Below are 13,590 nucleotides of genomic sequence, written 5' to 3'. Positions count from 1 at the left end.
AATTTTATATGATATATCTTTAACTTAACATATTTAAATTATATATTTTACTTAGAGACTTTAAAACACTTCACATACCATTTCCCTCCCAATCTTTTGTGCTGTTTTTTTTTTTTTTTGTGGTGCACTTTCTATTTATTTATTTTTGGTAAGAGGGATTGAATCCAGGGATGTTTAACCACTAAGCCACATCCCCAGCTCATTTTATTTGTTTATTATTATTTAGTTTTTGAAAAAAACAGGAACTCACCAAGTGGCTGAAGCTGGCTTTGAACTTGCAGTCCTCATGCCCCAGCCTCCCAAGCTGCTGAGATTGTGGGTGTGAGTCACCGTGCCCAGTGTTTGGTGCCTTCATATGTATGCATGTGTATATGGGTGTAGTGTGTGCATGGAAAAGTGTGTATGTGTGTATGTATGCGTGTGTGTGTGTGTGTGTGTGTGTGTGTGTGTGTGTGTGTGTGTGAGTATACATAGTTTATTGACTGTTATGGTAGTGCAAAAGTGGTATGCATACACTAGAAATCATGCTTTAAATTTTGACTATTAATCTTTTCCCAGGCAGATATTCTCTTGATGCTGAGCAGTTGTAGTAAGCTTCCCACTCCCAATCATTCACAGGTGTGATACTCCACAATGTACTATGTTGTGAAGCTATTAGATTTTCAACTTACCAGGGGTTTGTAAAGATGTAAACCTATCATAAGTTAAGGAATGTGTGTGTGTGTGTATGTGTGTGTGTGTGTGTGTGTGTTTGCACATACGTATGTATGTATGTATTGCTGTAAATGGCCATTATTTTAAAAAAATTTTTAAATGAATTAAATATATTTTTACATCTATCTATGTATTTAAAACCTTTGAAGACTTTCTTTTGTTTTTGTTGTGGTGGATTTTCTAATGTATCATTTCCTTGTATCTGAAGATCTTCCTTCAGTATTTCTTTTGGTGCACATGTTCTGGCAAAACAATCTTTCAGGTTTGCTTGCTTATCAAAGTTGTCTTTGCTCAATTTTGGTAAGGTCTTTTCACTGATTATATTATAGTTGGGCAGTTGCTTTTTATTCCATCATTTTAAAGATTTAATTTCACTCACTCTGGCTCACTGAGTTTTTTTATATCTGATCATGTTTTACCCCCTCTTTGCAAAATATATCCTTTTTTCTTGTTATCTTTTAAGATGTTTCTATTTATTGCTAGTTATCAGTAAGTTGTTGTGAAGTACTTAGTTACGGTTTTATTTGTTCACCCAGTTTGGTATTTATTGATCTTTAATCTGTGAATTCAGAGTTTTCACAAAATTTGGAAAATTTTGGACAATTTGAGAATTTTAATTTCTCCAAATAGTGTTCTTTCTTTTCTAGTTTTCCTATTACATATTTGTTACATGACTTACTGTTAACTCAGGAATCACTGAGATTTTTAATTAAAAAAAAAATCTTTTCTTCCCTCTCAGTATTTTATTTTGAGGAGTTTTGTGGCTGTATCTTCAAGTCCACCGATCTTTCTTTCTGCAGGGTCTAAATTGCTGTTAGTTTCACCCAGTGGTTTGTTGTTATATCACATGTTGCATAGTACATTTCTAGAAGCTTCACTTGATTATATTTATAGTTAAATCTCTGAGGATATTGAACATATTGATGGTCTTAGCATCCCTTTAGGCTAATTCAATCATTATAACTTCTATATCTACCCACGTTACCGGTTTTTTTTTCTCCTAGCTTTATGTTGTATCTTTCTGCCTCTGCACAATTTAGTAGATTTAATTGGCTGGTGAACATTATGATTTTACATTTTGCATACTAGATTTCTTGAATTTACTGAGAGTAGTTTAGTTTGTTCTAACAGGGAATAGAGTTACTTGTGGACCATTCTGATACCTTTGTGCTTTGCTCTCAAGTTTTGGGGTGGAACAGTTATTCCACGTCCTCACTCTAAGCTTGTTTAGCTTCCTATTACACCATGAATCTTCTGAGGCAGTATGGTCTGAATAGGAGGTGTCCCCTCCAAAAGTTCCTGTTAATGCAGAAATATTCAGAGGTAAAGTGATTGGATTGTGAGATCTGTAACCTAATCAGTCCATCCTAGTTTGAATGACAGACAGTCAGGGCATGGCTGGAGGAGGTGGGTTCTTGAGGGTGTGTCCTAAAAGGGTGAAAGAGTGCACCTCCCCACTTTGCTCCCTCTGTTTCCTGCCCAGCTGTAGCATGAGCTGAGCAGCTTTCCTTGTACTATGATGTTCTGCTTAACTTTGGATCTATAGCAGTAGAGTCAGCCATCTACGGACTAAGACCTCTGAGACCTGAAACCTGTGAGCCCCAAATAAAATTTTCCTCTTCTAAATTGTTCTTGTTTGGTGTTTTGGTCATAATGATGAAAAACCTAGGCATCTATTGAATCCCCTCTATATGAACAAAGAGATCTTTTCATTCTGGCTGATAAATCAAATTATTTCTTTCTGTGTGAGCTCCAGAAATTATTTGCTGTACAGATCCACAATATTCTTCTTTTCCTTAAAGCTGTTCTTTACCTGATTCAAAACAAACCTTTGCTCTCACTCTACCCACCCTCAATGCCATATTTTAGCTGCCTTGGTCACAATAAACTTAAATATCAATCTCCTCAACTCAGAGAGCAGAGTAGATTTCTCCTCTTTTTGTGTCGTCCTGAATCTCCATAGAGACAGAAGGCCAAGGGCTACTTTGGTCAGTGACCAAGGTCTGTGATATCTGTTTTCCAGTGATTAACAGGAGTAGTTTCATATATTCTGTCCACTGTTTTGTTCATGAGAATATCATTCTTGGCATTATTACTACATCATTACTACTACATCATAGGCAGGGGTTGAAATTTCTTTTGAAATATATTTAAATACATTTTGCTGCTGAGTAAAAACTGTTTATTCTAAAAATGTCAGCAATGGCAAATTGACTATACATGAGAATAATAATTTTATCTTATAAAAATCATTTCCAAAACTCTATGAAAAATCTGAAGGTCAGGTCATGAATATAGATGCACTTTGAAATATGAACTCCTTTTCCCTTATCTGCTTCATTTCTGTTGTCTATCACAACTCCGATTGCTCAATCATTGGACAATATCAGGTACTTTGTGGAGCATGAGTTTAAAAATATTTTAAAATAGGGGCTGGGGTTATGGCTTAGCGATAGAGTGCTCGCCTCGCACATGCAAGGCCCTGGGTTCAATCCTCAGCACCAAATAAAAATAAATAAATAAATTAAATAAAGTTATAAAAAATATTTTAAAATATTGTTTTCCTTGGGTAGGTGATAGTCTGGTTTTAAAAACACCAAGACATAAAACATTATAATTAACTGAGTGAGTGAAATGAAATCTTTAAAATGAAGTACTAGAATTTTTTAGAGTCTGGAGGTAGCACTATTGACCAGTGTGGGTGGAGAGAATTCCATGACTTGATTTTAATGCTAGACAATTTCACCCATCATTCTATGGACAAATCACTCTACATTTTCATGTTAAAGCCAAGTGATGACTTAGAAGTGCCATATAGTATATGAATCCCTAGACAAAAATTTATACACTAGATTTATTGTATTCTTACAGAATAATAAGCTTTTCTTTTCTTTCTTTTTTTTTCTTGCATGTTTTCTCATGTTCTTTCTGTTGTGAATGTGCTATGTCATTAACATGGACAAGACATGTTTGTCTTTACACAATGTCAGAATTTATTGAATAACAATAAATTTACAGGCAACATCACTTTCATCAGCGGTAGTTCACCAAATACTTGTGGGTCACCCTGTTGTCATAAGCTGGGCAAAAAAAAAAGTAAGTTCTTTTGCTCCAATCTTAATTTATACTATCTGTATCATTCAAGTCACACATCACACACACACACACACACACACACACACACACTATATATATATATATATATATATATATATATATATATATATGCCAGAAAGGCTAAGAAAGGGTTAAGGCAGCAACAGGGATTTAGAAGAATAAACTGAGAGCAAAAACAGAGAGCACATATAAAAGTAAAGTCATTGTAGGTGGTCAGATAAGATTAGGTACCAGCCCAAAGAACTTGTTCAGGGCTCAGAGCTGTCAAAATGCAGGAAATTATTTTAGGCCAGGATCCAGGTGGGCAGTTTCACACAGTGAACTTGACATGTCAGTTGTCATCACCAGCAGGAGAAACCACCCTCTGCTGAAGTCTGAGGACAGAGATTCAGAGGCTCATATTGCTTTGGCGATTTTCCTGGGAAAGATTCATGACAAGTGACCAGGTGATAGGGTCATGGTGCTGCCATGTCTAAACTTGGGACTACTCTCCTTTTATGGCTCTTGAGTGAGGGGATTGCATCCTTAAGTGGTAAGCTCATGGGCCTGGTTTTTCTGATATGAGTTGGATGTACCCATACCTCTGTGTGTTTCTGATTAGTTTGCTGAGTTCACAGGTAGTCATTCTCATCAGCACAGTTGGTTTACTTATCAGTTTATGCCTTATGATTGTGACTGGCAAATAGCAGTTATTTACTTGTACACAGTATGGAGTTGTTCCACCTCAGCACTTAAAACAGAGTAGCTTATGGTAAACTACTGCCTCAAGAAATGGAGTAACAAAGGTTAGGAACAGCCTGAAATCTGCTGTTCTACACAACACGGACGGAGTGACTCAGAACAAAGCACAGCCAGCTCTCCACACTTTCTTACTCATGGACATGTGTATACTGCAAATAACTATATGTACTTCGTGTTTTCAGTTAATTGCTTATATTTTGCATCTCCTTTTGGTCACAAAGTTCTAATAACTGGCATCAATGAAGGAGTCCATGAGTGTCTTTTGGTCATCATAACTTTGCTGAGTTTTTAACTGATTAATTTCATGTGTGATTTGATTTCTTTAAATATTAGTGAATGAAATAAAATCATAATATCATTGCACTGAGGTAATGTACCACATAATCTTACATGATAAATAAAAATCATTGTTTGTTTTCATTGCGTATCTGAGACAATTCACTTCAGTTCGGTCTGTAGATGCAGTGCCAAATAGCAAAATTCTCTGAACAACGACTGAAAATATGCGTACACAAATTAATGTAGAAGGAACAGGAGTGATTCCACCTTCTCAGAAGACTGGGAGGGATGTTTACTATACTGTAGTTCAAGGTCAATGATTTGGAGAGACGTCTATACATGCAGCCTCAGGTAGCCAGATCATTGACTTTGTGCAGAGCTGTTTACCTGGATAACCTTCAAATTGGCAAGACAGGATTATGTCAATTTCCATATTTTAAAGTTTCTTTAAGAGAAAATGTCTCTCTCATAGGATTTTGCCTTCGTTCGGGGCTTCAAAACAGACTGAGAACTGAAGTCAGCAAAGAAACTAAATTTATATGGACTTCAAGGCACATGAGGGAAGATGTAGATGAAACACCTTAAATGGTTATTAAGAAATTAATTTCCTGATTAGGAAAGGAGAACTCCAGCAATTTCTGCTTTGCTTGTGCATCTTGATCTCCTCTATTATGTCTTATAATTTATAGTTTGCCAGGAGGGGAGAAGGAAGTTAATGCTGTTATCTACAAACTTTGGAGAATTCACTACTGGGAGTTAGGAGAATTGATTTTATTTCTTATTCTTCTATCAACCAACTAGATGACCTGAAGTAAGTCAAAATGACTCTAGGACTTAAGTTTCCTATGAATAATATGAGAAAGTTAAACTAGATAATCTCTAAATTTTCTGCCAGCTTCTTTCACAACATTGTAAGTTTTAAATTAGGAGGATAAAGCTTAGAAACTTAGAAATAAGTATGACGGGTCTGGATTAATGTTTCATCCAGCCCCCAAATCTGTGCAAACAATAGCCCTGGGGAACAAACCATGAGTGGATGCAATTTTTCATCCTGACATCAACCTTAGAGGTAAAGCATGCATCAGCTCCTTATAATCTCCACTGATGACACTGTGGTGTATAAATTCAACCAACCCCCTTTGAAATCCACTTATATTTGCTGTCAGTGCCTCGCTCTTGGGGGTTGAGAGTTTCATAAGGTGATTATCCTCTGTGTAGGGAAGTACTCCCCTCACTTGTGTCTGGCCCAAGTTTACCTTGCTCAGTTTTGAAAAGTATCTCCTTTAAGAGAAGACGATTGCTGATTTTGAAAGTTAAGTCTGTGCTTGTTTTAGTCACATCAATCATCACTTTTTTTTTATATTTTTAAGATTCTAATCTGCTTGGAATCCTTTGATTTTAGTCTTTCCAAGTTGAAGAATTTTACTCTTTGGAGTCTCTCTTGGCATTGCTGGCCACCTTCCCTAGCATTACTCCTATTCCAGATCTCTGTGATTTTAGTTTTCCTTTTCTGGAATTTTATCAGTTCTATTTAGCTTTCCTGAAAGTGCTGCAATAACAAAATATACATAGGATTCCATAGGAGGAAGTGCAGGGAAGGACTGAGGGTCACTCTGGAGCCTTTCTCATAAGTTGCGATGATCCCATTCACAAGAGTTCTACCTTCAGAGCCTAATCACTTCCTAAAGGATGCACCTCCTTGCACCATCACCTCCAGGGTTAAGTATTTGACGTGTGAATTTGAGGGGACACAAATACTTAGACCACAGCTGCATTCTAGAATGAGAAATTCTACCCTCATGTCTTGTTATTTAAATTTCAGGTGAAGGCACTAAGTAATAAGAAACATTATCATGCACAAATGTAAATCCATATCCCTTACATTATTGAAAACATCATAAGCCTAATTTAAACACACAAGATCAAAATAAAAGACAAAAACTTTCTGGAACATAATGGGGAATACTTAAGAGAGTATAGAATCAGGAGAAATTTAAAAAAGCCCTCAGATATTCAAACTAAGAAGAACCAAAGACAGTTAAGCTCCTGCTTTTTAATGACTCCTTTGAGGTGGATTTCTTTGCTGTTCTGCCTCTTTCCTTTGGTCTACTCAGACTTAGGCTCTTTTCAAATTCAATCACTTTAAATTTATATTTGCTTTTCTCCTAGATTTTATCTCACCTGAAATCAACACTCATATCATTTGCTCTTCTATGTGCTGCTCAGTCTGATGGTCAGTAGGAATTGAAAGAAAGAAAGAAAAAAAAGAAAGAAAGAAAGAAAGAAAGAAAGAAAGAGAAAAGAAAGAAAAGAAAAGAAAGAAAGAAAGAAAGAAAGAAAGAAAGAAAGAAAGAAAGAAAGAAAGAAAGAAAGACCAAAAAGTAGTAGAAGAAGGCAGTTTATTGTGCACCTGCTATGGGCCAGGAACTTTACTGGGGACTACTCTTTTATTGTTTTCTGAAATCTTCACCACATCCCCCTGAGAGAACTGTGAGGTTTTTCCTTTCACATTTAATCTCTGGATCCTCAAGGCATGTAGCTTTACCCTGCCAGTTAGCAGCTTTCAAACACCTACATTAAACATGTCATTAAGTACTTGTTGGATAAAGTTTTTTTTTCATCATTTAATTAACCTTTATTTCAACATTACAATGTAGAGTGATTTTCTTCATAAGAAATTTTTTTCTTCATTCTTATTTTTCAGGAGAACAAATTTTGATATGGAATTTTGTATATCAAATAGAATAAGTTCAAACTAAGTTGGGTCTTTAGTGATATTGAGGACATGCTTTATGCACTGTGAGCTATTCTTCTTTACAGGATTCAATGCCTTCACAGAACCAAGAGCCAAGCTTTGAGTATTTCTATGTTAAGAAAGTTGTCACAGTTGGTCTTGCTTTATCTGGACTGGTTTCTCTTGTGGTTATTGATGATAACTTTTATTATTTGTAGAATAATGCTATAGATTACATTGTTAATTGCAGGGAACTTTAGAGGACTCAATGATATTCTCCTTTTGTGCCTAAACTTCTAAGAGATTCTAAAACTGATCAGAGGTAGTAGATTTAATGCAAAGGAAAAAATATGAAATTGAGTAAAACATTATCTCAATAAGCCTCAATTGAAATATTCATTTGCATTTGGAACAGAAATTTATTTTAAAAGTCTACCTACTGATGAACATGCATGCTTCTAATGTTAATAAGTTATCAATTAGCTAATTTTATAATTGCGTATGGCCTGATGAACACTGAATTTCCTCAGTAGGAAAATGCTATACTTTCCTTCTCAGGGGCCCTCAAGGGGAAAAGAAGTAATTACTGTCAATGGTACTTCACTTCCTAAGTGTCATAAGTTGCAAACCCATTCATTTATAATTCTAGCCACATATTATTTTTCTCAAGTTAGTTTAGATTATAACTGGAAGCTGAACAAATGCTTATTTAAAACATTATATGTATATATGTATACATATTATATACACATATAATCTTAAAATGCCTGGAATATTTCTTCATAAGAGATAAAAAGTTTAATAGGGCAAATTTACATTTTTTCAATTACGGTTTGCAAATTCAGTAGAGCATATATTTATATCCCTTAACTGATAGTCAACTTGACACATTTAACTTGGTATAAGATTGTTTTCTGTACAACATCAATTTTGCTCTGCATCCCTAAACTATATGCTTCCTTAAAATGTACCTTTCTGGGTGCAGTGGTGCATTCCTGTAATCCTGGTGGCTCTACAGCCTGAGGCAGGAGGAATGTGAGTTCAAAACCAGCCTCAGCAACTTAATGAGGCCCTAAGAAACTCTCTAAATAAAATACAAAAAAAAAAAAAAGGCTGGGGACGTTGCTTATTGGTTAAGCACCCCTGGGTTCAATCCCTAGTACAAACAAATAAAAAACAAACATATTCCTTTTTCTGGCAGCTTCTGGCCTTGTTCAGAGATTCCAGTGATTTCCTGATAGGCAATAAATATAGTAGCAGCCCACAGAAATTCTACTATTAATGAGTGAAACAGGACAGAGAAACTTGACAGTTTAAATGCACGTGCAAAGACTTTTTCACCCTTTTCTAGAAAGATTCATTCAATTTCTCAAAGCGCATGTGCCTGTTAAACTGTGTTGCAAACAACTTCTATCAGCTTTTTCATGTGGAATTTTCTTAAAATTGCTCAGTCTAGTAACTTCACATGCCACTTTCTATATGCTCAGCTTTCCATTTGACACCACTCAGCAGTGTGAGTCATTTCCAGAACTGTGCTTTGACTTTGAGTGGTATTCCCAGAACAATCAGATCTTGTGTCTGGTCAGGCTGCCCCATGTCCTGATTCAGTTTTTTGGTTTTTTTTTTCAACAGACTTCACACAAGGCAAGAATATTCACAACCTTGATTGGGTTTTTGAATGGAGAATTGCACACAAGATGTAGCAGATAACACCTGCTAGATCACAAGATGAAGTCAAGCAACCTCAGGCCATGAGAAGTTTATATAAACGTGTTTCAAACCTCCAACAGACTGTTATTTTACTTTTGTGCCTTTCTCCTTGCCATCATCTGACTGTATCTATACCTTCTGTCATAATTTTTACCCCTGCCATTATTTGTACAAATTTCAACTTTCAAAATGTTTGCTCATGGAATCATTTCATGAGTTTATTCATGATATTCATCAATACATTGTGTGGGTCACATTTTAAATCACTGACTCTCCATCAACCATCACCATTTCCTCTGTCTTGTGACCTGTTCCTTCCCATCCTAGAGGAGAAACCAACAAACTATTTCTTCTTCAATAGGAAAGATGATGAGGTGGTTCTGCTCCTACTCAGGCCCCTTGGTGTTACCCTTTCTATTGGAAAAGAGTTTGCATGTCAAATTATGCCAAACACACAGCATACTTCTGGAAACGTATGAGACAGAAAAAATCATACCTTTTGCCAGGTATGATTGTATGTATGTTTATACCAAATAATATGAGGTAAATGTGAGTGATGTAGTGAGGGCTTTGGTAACCAGATGAAAGCATAATTGATTCCCATGTGGATAGTTGGGATAAAGAAATGCAAAAGAACTGGGCAACTCAGGACTCCACACAGATGATATGATATGCTGTGTTTTAATAAAGCTGAACAGAAAGGCACTGGCATAAAGAATAGAGAGAAGAGAGGAGGATTGTTGTGAAATGCTGGAAAAAGAGAAAGAAATGCTGCTTTTGCACATATAAATATCTTTGAGGGTCTTCTGAAGGATTTGGATAGGCGGCAGAACCGCATCATTATCCTCAAAGCTTTTCCCTCCTTAAAATTTCTGCTTCAAGCAGCAAGTGTGAATTTGAAATGATGTAGAGCAAAGTAACTAAGCAACACGATAGAAAATGTTAAGTCAAGAAACAGTGGCATTTTATTTAATATTTCACAATAGTGCACGTTGCACTTAGGATGTACAAAAGTGACACAATCTCATATTCTGAAAATTTTCTCTGTGCGTATGTAGCCTTAGTAAACCAATAAGAGTTTGCTCAAGCATTACTTGACAGCCAGAAAAAAATGATTTCCCTCTCTTTCTTAAGCTTGAATGCAAAGACTAAATTATACATGATCTAACAGAATTGATGAAGTGCTTCTATTTTAATATATTTCATGTTGAAATTCTGGCTATCTTTGTGAAGTTAAAAAGAAGGTGGATTGAGACCAGAGGTAGGTAGAAAAGGGCTCCTTCTTCCCTCCCCATCTCTCTCCCATGACTCCTTTCTTCCTTCCATGCCTGTCCATGAACATGTGTTGAGTGCCTCCTATGTGCCAGGGACTGTGCTAGGCACTGAGACTAATGAGGGTCTCATGGAGTAGATATTCTCGAAAAAGGATGTTCTTAATGTATGTAAATATATGCAGTAAGAAACTTAACTCAGACTTGAGGGAAGAGGAGAGCATTCCAAAGAATGGGAATCTGAAGAATAAAGAAATTCAAAGAGGGCCTAAGGGAGGACTTTGAAAATTGAAAAGGTTATTTGCAGTAAATAAATATTGAATTTATTAAAAAGAGTGCATGAAGCCTTTAAGTTCAATTTATAGATTCTGAACTAGTATTTTAAAATGGGTTAACATTTCAAAACAATCATGTTGACTTGTGATTGCTAATTTGAATAAATTCAAGTTGAACATACTGAAGCCCCTTATTTTATCAATCCCATTTATTACCTTACCTAATAAAATCTCCATAAATGTAAAAGTGTTATGAAGAAAAATTAAGCAAGAGAGGTGGGTCACTATTTTATAGAGGAGTCATGGGTGGCTTTTCTGATGAAATAACTTCTGATAACTAAACTGAAGGAAATGAGGAAAAAAATAGGGAAGGTGTCTTACATGAGGAACTTTCAGGAAAGCACAGGCCAAGCCTGCACTGTCCAGGCCTATGCAAGGCATGCTTTCTGAAAGCAGATTGAAAATTAAGGTTGCCGAAAAAATAAAAGAAGCATAGCTAAAACATCAGTAGAGGACATAAAATGGAATTTAAAAATACTTGATTCTGCACCTCCCACTGCACCCCACAAAAGGCAATGGAGGAAGAACAAAAGAACAAAGAGCTTCAGGACACAGCAAATACCATGCTCACAGACTTAGAGAGAGTCGTCTCAATGATGGGTTAAACGTCCATTGATAAAGGACCCACATAAAAGGCAGTGATCATCAGGCAAGATTAAAAACAAGATAGTAGAGGATAATGTTTTGAACAACCAACATTAAAAAAATAAATTTAAAAAAATAAATAAATAAATAAATAAAAAATGTTATTGGATAAAAATTAAAAAAAAAAGATTAAAAACAAATAAGAGCGCTTGCACTGGGTTAAATTCTCAGCACCTCCTATAAGTAAATAAAAATAAAGGTCCATCAACCACTAAAACAAATAAGAATGATCTACATGTGTGTTTGTGAGAAATACTTTAAAACAAATGTGTAGCAACATGGGCAGGGTGTTAATTAACAGATAGAAATTTATACATTCTCTGCAAACACTAAGTATAAGAAATGAATAAGATGGTGTTACTATCAGATAAAATGAATTCAAGAAGGCGTATTATGCTTAAATGCATGTGAATCAAATATAAAAAGCTTCCACATTATAGAAAAATTGTCAGAACTAAAAAGAAAACAGATAAATCTGCAATCATGCTTGGAGTTTTAAATGATTAAAAAATGAGTTTACAAAGATCAATTAGTATATAAAAGAACTAACACTATCAACCAAACAAGCCCAATTGACATTAGCAGAACACTGTCACCAAAACCAACACGATAAACATTCCCCCCAATTGCATGTGGAATTTTTACAAAATCACATGGTCCACACCCTGGACCATGTAAAGAGACTTAGTACATTTCAATGGAACAAAATAACATCAGTGAATGATATGCTTATAATAAAATATCTGCTCCTAAACTAGAAATCAGCCATAAAAATTCAATACACTTCCCCAGATGTTTTAAAACCAAGCATAGTACTTGCAAATAAGTCCTATATCAAAGAAGAAACTGTAAGAGAATTTGAAAACTATTTGGAACTTACTGATAACATGTGTGCACACACACACTTACATACACACACACACACACACACACACACACACACACCACAAACACACATCATGTCAAAATTAGTGGGCTATAGCTGAAGCAATCTGCAGGAGGAAGTACATAGACTTCTGTGCTATGTTACGAAAGCAGAAGAATGTGAAATGAATGATCTGGAATGATTTTGTCTGTTACATTAAGGTGTACTAAAAAGAACATTAGCAAGACCCTGTCTCAAAATAAAAAATAAGATTGGCTGGGGATGTGGTTCAGAGGTTTGGGGGAGGGGGGCAGTTGGGAGAAAGAAAAGCTAATGCAAAAAAATAGGAAATAAAGAATGAGAAATAGAAAAGTCGCAATAGAGAAAACCATGAAAGTCAAGTCACTTCTTTGAAACATAAAATTGATACACCTAATAGTAAGACTGATTAAAAAGGAGTGGGGGGGAATACTTTCTAAAATGAACTATTATAGCCAGTAATAAAAAAGGCAACATTGCTGCACAAAGAAAGTTCAAGATCAATGGCTTAACTAGTGAATTCTACTAAACATTTAAAAGAAAAAAAAAAGACATACTAGTATTACATAAGCACTTCACAAAGTAGAAGAGAAGAACATTTTGTGAGGCCAGCGTAACCCAGATACCAAAATAAAACAAGGGCATCGCAAGGGAAAAATCTGCTGACCGACCAGCATGCCTCATGAATGTAAATGTAAAACTCTTTAACAACATGTAACTAAAAGAGCACAGCAATATATAACAAGGAAATACATGACCAAAAAGGGTTTGTCCAGGAATTCAAAGGGAGTTCCTAGATCCAACTCAATCAATCTAACTCACCATCTTAACGTATAATGATAATGATAATCAAGATTATTTAAGTAGCACAGAAAATTATCACATTTAATGACCATTTATGATTAAAAACATTCCCAATAAGATGTAATGAATAGAAAGAAACTTCTTCAAGCCCATAAAGATTACCTACAAAGACTTCATAGCTAGCAAAAGTTTAAAGATGAAAAATCAACTCCTTTTTACTTAGATCAATGACAAAGCAAGATCTGCTGTTATTTTTTTCCCTCACTATTTTATTATGAGTCCCAGGACAGTAATAAAGCAAGAAAATTAAGTAAAAGAAATATGTTTGTAAAAGAT

Source organism: Urocitellus parryii, chromosome 12 (genome assembly GCF_045843805.1).
Source record: "Urocitellus parryii isolate mUroPar1 chromosome 12, mUroPar1.hap1, whole genome shotgun sequence".
Classification (NCBI taxonomy): domain Eukaryota; kingdom Metazoa; phylum Chordata; class Mammalia; order Rodentia; family Sciuridae; genus Urocitellus; species Urocitellus parryii.
This window is presented reverse-complemented; position numbering follows the sequence as displayed.